The sequence below is a fragment of the Aulonocara stuartgranti genome (assembly GCF_965226115.1).
Source record: "Aulonocara stuartgranti genome assembly, chromosome: 20".
NCBI lineage: Eukaryota > Metazoa > Chordata > Actinopteri > Cichliformes > Cichlidae > Aulonocara > Aulonocara stuartgranti.
In genome coordinates, this window is record NC_138956.1 from 16,187,857 (window position 1) to 16,195,892 (window position 8,036).

The 8,036-nt window shown below is 41.5% G+C and overlaps 1 long non-coding RNA gene across 1 annotated transcript; it reads right to left on the reverse strand.

Moving 5' to 3' along the window:
- Nucleotides 1-308: 308 nt before the first annotated feature.
- LOC309696730 lies at nucleotides 309-7,815 on the reverse strand. Its single transcript, XR_014273638.1, has 2 exons — nucleotides 7,758-7,815; nucleotides 309-2,889 (listed from the first exon to the last, which is right to left on the reverse strand). It is a non-coding gene; the product is annotated as an uncharacterized lncRNA (long non-coding RNA).
- Nucleotides 7,816-8,036: the final 221 nt, after the last annotated feature.

Here is an 8,036-nt window from a genome sequence, read left to right on the forward strand (position 1 = left end):
TATAAACAAGCTAACTTCTTTTCCACTCGATAAAAGTTAACGTGAGTGTTCTTGGTGGTCAGGAACAAATGTAATCGCATGGCAGGATGCTGTAAAAGGACCAAACTTCAGCCAGGAGAACAACTGAGATAATCCATCTGAAGGAAAAAATGTCCATCCCGGTTTTCCCTCCAAGGCACGAGCGATAAGCAGAGTTCTGTCCTTTCCTTCTAAGATTCCTAATTATTTAAAGTAACACTCAGGTATGCCATTCAGCGTGTTAGTACGAGCTCGGGAGCAGCTTGGGAGAACAAGAAAACAGAGACTGCTTTAGGTTGCCTTCCCAATCGACTCAAAGGTTTATTTGATACACAGCAGTTTATATAGAGGAAAAAAGGTTCGTGTGTCAGCTTTCCCAGTTCAAACCGGTACAGACTAAATAAGGAAACGTCTTCCTGCCTTCTGAGCAAAGTATCCCTTGTGTAGTTTATCAGTTCAGCTATAATTTATGATCATCCCAGCAAAATACACTCCTAGACATAAAATACAGAGTTCTTTCATTAGTGAATTCTGAAACAAACCACCTAGCCTTTAACGAGCCTTTTCCAGGAGATAAAGAAAAAGGGAGGATGGGAGTAAGGAAGTGGTCTCATCTCTGTGGTGTTTTCGACCTTGGGGGACCAGCTTGTGAGTCTTACACCTTAATTCTTGGGTCACAGAGAAAGAGAAAAACAACTAGTAGATGGGCCATATTGAGTAACAGTTTTCCTGTATAAAACAATATCCTGTAAATGCTACTATGGTATCAAAATATCATAACAGTTCTCCCCTTTTATCATGAAATGATAACATAGTATAAAGACAGAATGTAATAACATAATATAAAGACAAATCATAAATGTGAAACAAATCATAAATGTAACTAGTCCTTTGAGGAAGCTTAATATCAAAATTTTAAAAAGAAGAAAAGAAAGAGAAGAAAACGTCATTCTTTTCTTAGACAATCGAGTAATTTACAATGTAATGCTCAATACATACATCAGGATCATCATTGATGACATCTGACACATAATCTGGGTCAATTTGTGCCAATTGCAAATACATTGAAGTAGCTGTACTAGTAGCTATACGGGTTATCATTGAACGTACACAGGGTACCACACAACAGACAATAATCATCAAAAACATGCTGCAACGGTTACAAAGGCTACAATTAGTTCCTTCCATCTTCCAAACGTGTCCTGTAGCCACTTATGTAGCCACTGACCGTGACCTGTATTGGCAATTAGTTCTATCTGCAATGCTTCAAGTTTATTCATAGCTTGTGTGAATGAACCGTTAGGAGCGGTATTATTGGGAATGAAAGTACAGCATACATCAACGGTTACTAAACCACAGGTACCGGTCCAATTAACAGGTAAAGCTAATCTAAGGGTATTATTGCACAACCAATAAGCATGTGGGATTGGTCTGGTCAGGCGCGTGACCATGTGTGATTTAACTAACTCCCCCCAGTCAGTATCATTTAAGACACCCTCTGGGGGAACAATGATCGATTCTCTGCTCGAACTTGAACTGTGTGTGTGTTCCTCCAGATATGATAAAACTTCAGCCATAGAGACAGCTAGCCATGTCTCATTACAGCGTGCACCTGGGGAGTCAGAGAAGAATGTATAGTTATCCTTTGTATAATCTATGTGTGTGTCTGGGCCAGTTAACTTTAGTCTGCGCAGACATATCATACTAGTATTAAAATGGAGAGGGATCTGTCCTAAGGGCAGTGAGGGCTTTAACCTATTCTCAGGGCGTTTCATTGGGGCGCAGGTCCCTGCGGTGTCATTAGATAACTTCAATAATTCGCCTAATGGAGTCTCAGGGTTAGTTGGTGTGTGTGTGTGTCTAAGTAGGCAGTCGAGAGGGCTCAGAGTCAACTGTAAAGTGTCTTTAAAGAGAGCATTATCTCCGCCGATTTTCTCTAGTCCCTCAGTGAGGGGGAAACCGGATATGGGGTATCCTACTATTACCTGTTCTGGATTAGCCTTTGAACAGACATAACAGTTACTGTTTCCTAAATCACGAGCGGCTGTTCTGGCATTTTCATACCAGGCGTTAGCTCCTGTTCTAGAGGGTGCATAAAATGGTTTATTAGTGGCGTCTATGTTGCTATTTACTGATTTTAGGGAACGTGAGGAGTGCATTAAGTAGGTGTCTTGCAAAATGGGGCATGAGGTATAGTCAGCAAAATATGACCTGCAGAAATGTGAACATGGTTGCAGTTTACAATACAAAATAGCAAAGAGAAATCCTAAGGTTAATGCGATAGATATGATAAATAACCTAAATATATAAGAAAGTATATAAGAAAAACAGTTCTTCAGTTGTCTCCTGGCCTGGTCCCAGGTTCGAGAGACACAGAATAAGCGTCGTATGATGACAATGGGCATTTCATTTTCTCCATTATCAGGATGAAATGAGTCTGGCTTTATCAGGTTAGACATCATGTGGTACTTTTGGCTTTCTGTTCCTGCTGGATGTTTGAGTACCTTGTCGTTGTTCTTTCAGACGTTGTGTGTTAATCAGTGATTGTGTGTGTGTATGTACATTGGATCCTGGCGCTGGCTCGCCTGAGATGTCATCTACCCGTGTGTTTATTTGCTCTGGATCCGGGCGCTGGCTCGCCGGAGATGTCGTCTGCTTGATCCGACGCCTGAGATGGTCCGATTGGGCTGGTCTTAACCCTGCTGGCATGAATCCACTGAGGTTGTCCGTCCGTGAGGATGCTGGTTCTTCGTCACTGCCAGTACAGTCTGGGGCTGGAACACGCGCGGCCTCCCAGAGTGTCCTTGGTTTTAGTGGCTTCTCCAACATGCATCTCCTTGTCTCCACTGGTGGAACTGTGGAGGGGAAAGGCTGAGAGAGACAAACTTTCTGATAGTTATTATTCAGTGTTTCTACCAGGTTGTGAACATCAGTGGACAATGCAATATACATCACCTTCTACTAGCGGTGCCCCTCTGGAAGCTGACCATGGTGTTGGAAATAATCTTATTTCAAATGGAGATAATTTGGTTACTGCAGATTGAGTCATTCTAATCTCACACAGGACTTGAGTAAGTAATTTGACCCAGGTCATTAAAGTTTTAGCACACTTTTGAATTACTTCTAATGTGAATGAAGATCCTCTATCACTGTTAATCTGGTGAGGTATTCCGAATCTGGGTATTATTTCATTGCTCAACTTTTGACAGACTACTTCTGCAGTTTCTTTTGAGGTTGGATAAGCTTCTACTCATTTACTAAATTGATCCACTATTACCAGTAAGTACTTGATGCTTCCTTGTGCTGGCATATGTGTGAAATCAATTTGTAATGTATGAAATGGAAAATCTGGTTGTGGTAAATGCTGATGTTTTGCTTTTGAGCTACCTACATTAGTTCGCGCACATGTTAGACAGGTTGCTAATATGCTTTTTACTGCATGCAATGTTTTCTCAATTACAAATCTTGATTTTATTGCCCCTATTACCCCTCTTTGTCCGACATGACTCACACCGTGAAAATGTCGGACAAGGACTGGCAGCAGGGAATATGGGAGGGCAATCAAACCCTTAAGATTTTGTATAAGCCATCTCTGTCATCTAAGGTACAGTCATTATTCTCCCAATAGGTGTAATCAGATGCAGAGGCTTGCTCTTGTATAAATTTTAAATCAACATTTGTTTCTAAATAGTCTGGGAGTGTAACAAGTGGCAGCTGTAGGGGCACAGATAATACTTCCTGCGGAGGTGGGAGCTGTGATGCAGCTGCAGCCTTGGCTGTCACGTCTGCTAAGGCATTACCTGTTGCTTCGTCTGTGTCAGCTGTACTGTGTCCCTTCGTTTTTACAACTGCAACGGCCGATGGCAGCTGTATAGCCTGAAAAAGTCTTTGAACAAAATCAGAATTTAGCAATTTATTTTCCATCAGCAGATCTAAATCCTCTCTGTCTCCACAATGTGCCAAAGTCATGTACGACGCCAAACGCATAGCGGCTGTCTGTGTAAATTGTCACACGCTTATCCAAATGGAGCTCACAGGCGCGTATTAAAGCCATGAGCTCTGCTTTTTGTGCTGAGTGAAATGGTAATGAGTGAGCCTCTAGTATGATGTCAGGCAATGTCACCACTGAATAGCCACAAAGAAATGAGTTGTCATTCGGCCTTGAACAGGACCCGTCCACATAAACCGTGGCTGAGTCTGAGATAGGTGTTTGCTCTAAATCTGGACGTGGTGCTGTGGATTCCTGTATACGTGTCATGCAGTCATGATCGTCAAGCCTGTCTGAGCCATCCTGTCGGTCAGAAGAACACAGCATAGGATCAATAAATGTGCTGGCGAATCAGGTGTGCTGCTCGCTTTTATAGTGAGATTTGCATATGTTGTGTAGTTATGTTTGCTAGAATGGTCGTGACCTGGTGATTGGTGTATAGAATAGTGTCATGTGAGAGTGTGAGCTTCTCGCAGTCCCTTATCATGATAGAGCAAGCTGCTACTGCCCTCAGGCAGGCCGGCATTCCTGAACAACCACGGACAGCACCTTTGAGTGGCGGAGATCAGCACTCCCTTTAATGCATTGAAAGAGGCAGTCATTTCTGTGGACCACAGTATTCGAGGAGGCTTGTCTTTTTTACAACAGTCACGCAGAATGTGGTCATGAAAAGAACAGTCTGGTATCCACTGTCTGCAATAGTTCACCATGCCTAAGAAGGACGACATTTCCTTCTGTGTAGTGGGACGAGGGACGGAGGTCACAGCTTTGACCCTGTCTGCAGTCATGGAACGTTTTCCGTGAGACAGTGTGAATCCCAAATATTGAACAGAAGTCTGACAGTACTGCATTTTCTTTGCAGATGCTTTGTGGCCAGTCTTTTTGAGGTGCTGGAGAAGCATGTGTGTAGCAGTTTGACATAGTTTTTCACTTTCAGCACAGAGGAGGAGGTCATCCACATGTGGATCAGGGTGCAGCCCTGGAGGAGTGAAGCACCATTGAGAAAGCAGCAGAGCTGTCTATCATGCCTTGGGGCAAACGAGTCCAAGTGTACTGCTTATTTCTATGTGTGATGCAATGCATGTCAATATGCTGTGAACATCTGAAACGAGAGGTGGCAGAGGAATGTTGACTGCATTAATTTGCCTTAAGTCTTGTATGAAACGCCATACGCCAGGTTTGTTAGGCTTTGGCACAGGATTGACAGGAGTGTGGGCTTTATTGCTCCTGTAGTCAATAAATCTCCTATCATGACATCTAGGGCTGCGGCTTTTTCGGCAGAAATGGGATGTTGCTTGACATATACTGGCTTGTTGTGTTTTAATAGGTGTACGTGATAAAGTGTACAGTCAATAAATCCTATATCATTCTCACTTTTTGACCACAATGTCATATTCTGGTATTCAGCTGGCAACATAAGTGCAGAAATAGTACAGTGGATAGGATAGGTTAGATCTATGTGACGACATGGTGTAGTTATATCATAACCTATGTCTGAGTTATGTGACAAAATCACTGTTTGACCTTCACTTGTGTGAGCAGTTATCATGTTGTTGAACAGTGTGAGAGAAACAAAAGTGTGGCTCCCAGTCATGGGATTACCTGGTAGTGGCGTCTGTACACGTTTTTTTTTGGCACAGTGTGTGACATAGAGTACCGGACAAAAAGGATGTTGAGTTCATTCTCTGCTGAGGGTCCAGCTGACACAGAGGATGTTCCTTCTCCATCATGTCGGTACATAGGGCAGAGAAAACATAAGCTGTTATCAGTGTCAGCAAACATTTCACCCTTTGTGTTAAATTAAATACACAAATTCATTTTTGCTTTGGGTGTCTGCGGCTGCTGGAAAACTGAGCTAAATTTGCACCTCTAGCTTGTCCAACAGTGCATAAAGCGTTTTATGAATACTAGGATAGATTCATCAGGCTTCTGTTTACACATAGTTACTGCATTTAAGTCAATTTTGTCTCTGGACATTGTTAGCAGGAATTTCTTTAGATTCTTAAAGAAATTGGTGATTTTGTCATTATTTACCCACAAAAACTCTGCAGTTGTGGATGCTTTATCATGCTTTGGGTCTGTTTGTTTACTACCGCGAGTGTTGGCGTGAGGACCTTTGTCATTCCGGCTTTGTTTTTCCTTTTTTCCTTTTAGATAAGTCTTTATTAAAGTTCGGGTAACAGGTATTTCTTTAGCTACCTCTAAACCTCTAGCTACGATATCGTGGCGTTTCATGTGGGTGTCTATTGTGGACACTGCCTGATGCAAAAGTTTTTCTTCATAGTCGTCTAAATTGTTTTTCATAAGTTCCTCACATTCTTCTTTCAAAAGTTTTTCTCTCTTTCTATGTTCTGCTAATTCTTCCTCGCGGCGTATATATTGTTTTTCCTGATCTTGTTCAATTAGGTGGCTGAGACCCGTTGCATGTGATTCAGGTTTTTTGTCACTGTCTTTTAAGCTGGTTGGATCAAAGCGCTGACGTTGTTTGCATGTGGCTGCGGCAGCAACTATTAATTCGGTCTCATCTTCGTAAGGCGGCGGGGCTGTAGGCTGAATGGCTGAGCATGCAAGACTAGCTTTTCCCGCAGTAGATTTATTTTCTTTGCTAGAGCCTGCACTAGTTTTATTTGATGTTAAAGCATCTACACCTGGTTCCGGTCCCTTTTTCCATAGTGGTAACATTTGATGTATCACGTCGCGGCATTCTGTCATATATTTTCTACAGGACTTTTTAAGCAGACTACTTTTCTTATCACAAATGATATTCAACATTTCTACTGACCTGTTTTCTGGCGATAATCGTTCGGGATAAGGCTCCGGAAATAAATTAGAATGCATTGAACTTCTTAAGTTGTAAACAAAGTCAGTCACATAAGCACTCCCGCATGTTCTGGATACGTGATCATGGACGTCTTCACCGATTCGCGGACGTAGGTTACACGTAACCGGAAATGGGAGTTATACTGAGCCGTTATTTGAGACTTTATTTTGTATTTTATTAATTTTTTGGTTTTACAGGTACTTTAGATTTTTTATCGGACCTGTCGGTGGTCTTTGAATAATTCTGACCCATGTTCAGTGATTTCCAGAGGGGTTTACACGCTAGGAGGATTTATGTTAGTATTTTCGCTGCGGCACAGCTGAGGTCACTTTAAATTTATTGCTAGCAATTTTTTGTTTGTGTGAGCAACTCTCACTTAGCGAGCAACTTCTCGCTTAACGAGCAACTTCTCGTAAAACAACAGGCAACTTCCTGTGTCTTTCTGCTTTTAATTTACTGCTTTTAACCCTTGTATGGTAATCGGGTCTGTGAGACCCGTGTTCAGTTTTCTTTCGTTTTTTTTTTTTTTTTTTTTTTTAACAAAATTAAATTTAATTATTTACTAGCTTTCTGTGAGTGAGCAACTTCTCACTTTTTAACGTACGTTTCAAGACAACAGGCAACTTCCTGTGTCACTTTTTCTGAGTGAGCAACTTCTCACTTTTTAACGTACGTTTAATTAAACAATTAATTATTATTATTATTTTTTTTTTTTAAACAAAATTAAAATATTCAAGACAACAGGCAACTTCCTGTGTCCACCAACACCACACAAGGGTTAATTTACTTTATTCGGGGACTGAGGAAGTCGTCAGTGTATCTCTCTGGATCACTAAGTGAAACTTCGTCAGCATATCCCGTTTTTTTATGGATCGATCACTGAGAGAGGTATAATAGGTCTTTATATAAATATGAAAGACGCATATTTACCTTCTGTCAGCGGATCCCACTTCTGACACCAAATTGAAGGAAAAAATGTCCATCCCGGTTTTCCCTCCAAGGCACGAGCGATAAGCAGAGTTCTGTCCTTTCCTTCTAAGATTCCTAATTATTTAAAGTAACACTCAGGTATGCCATTCAGCGTGTTAGTACGAGCTCGGGAGCAGCTTGGGAGAACAAGAAAACAGAGACTGCTTTAGGTTGCCTTCCCAATCGACTCAAAGGTTTATTTGATACACAGCAGTTTATATAGAGGAAAAAAGGTTCGTG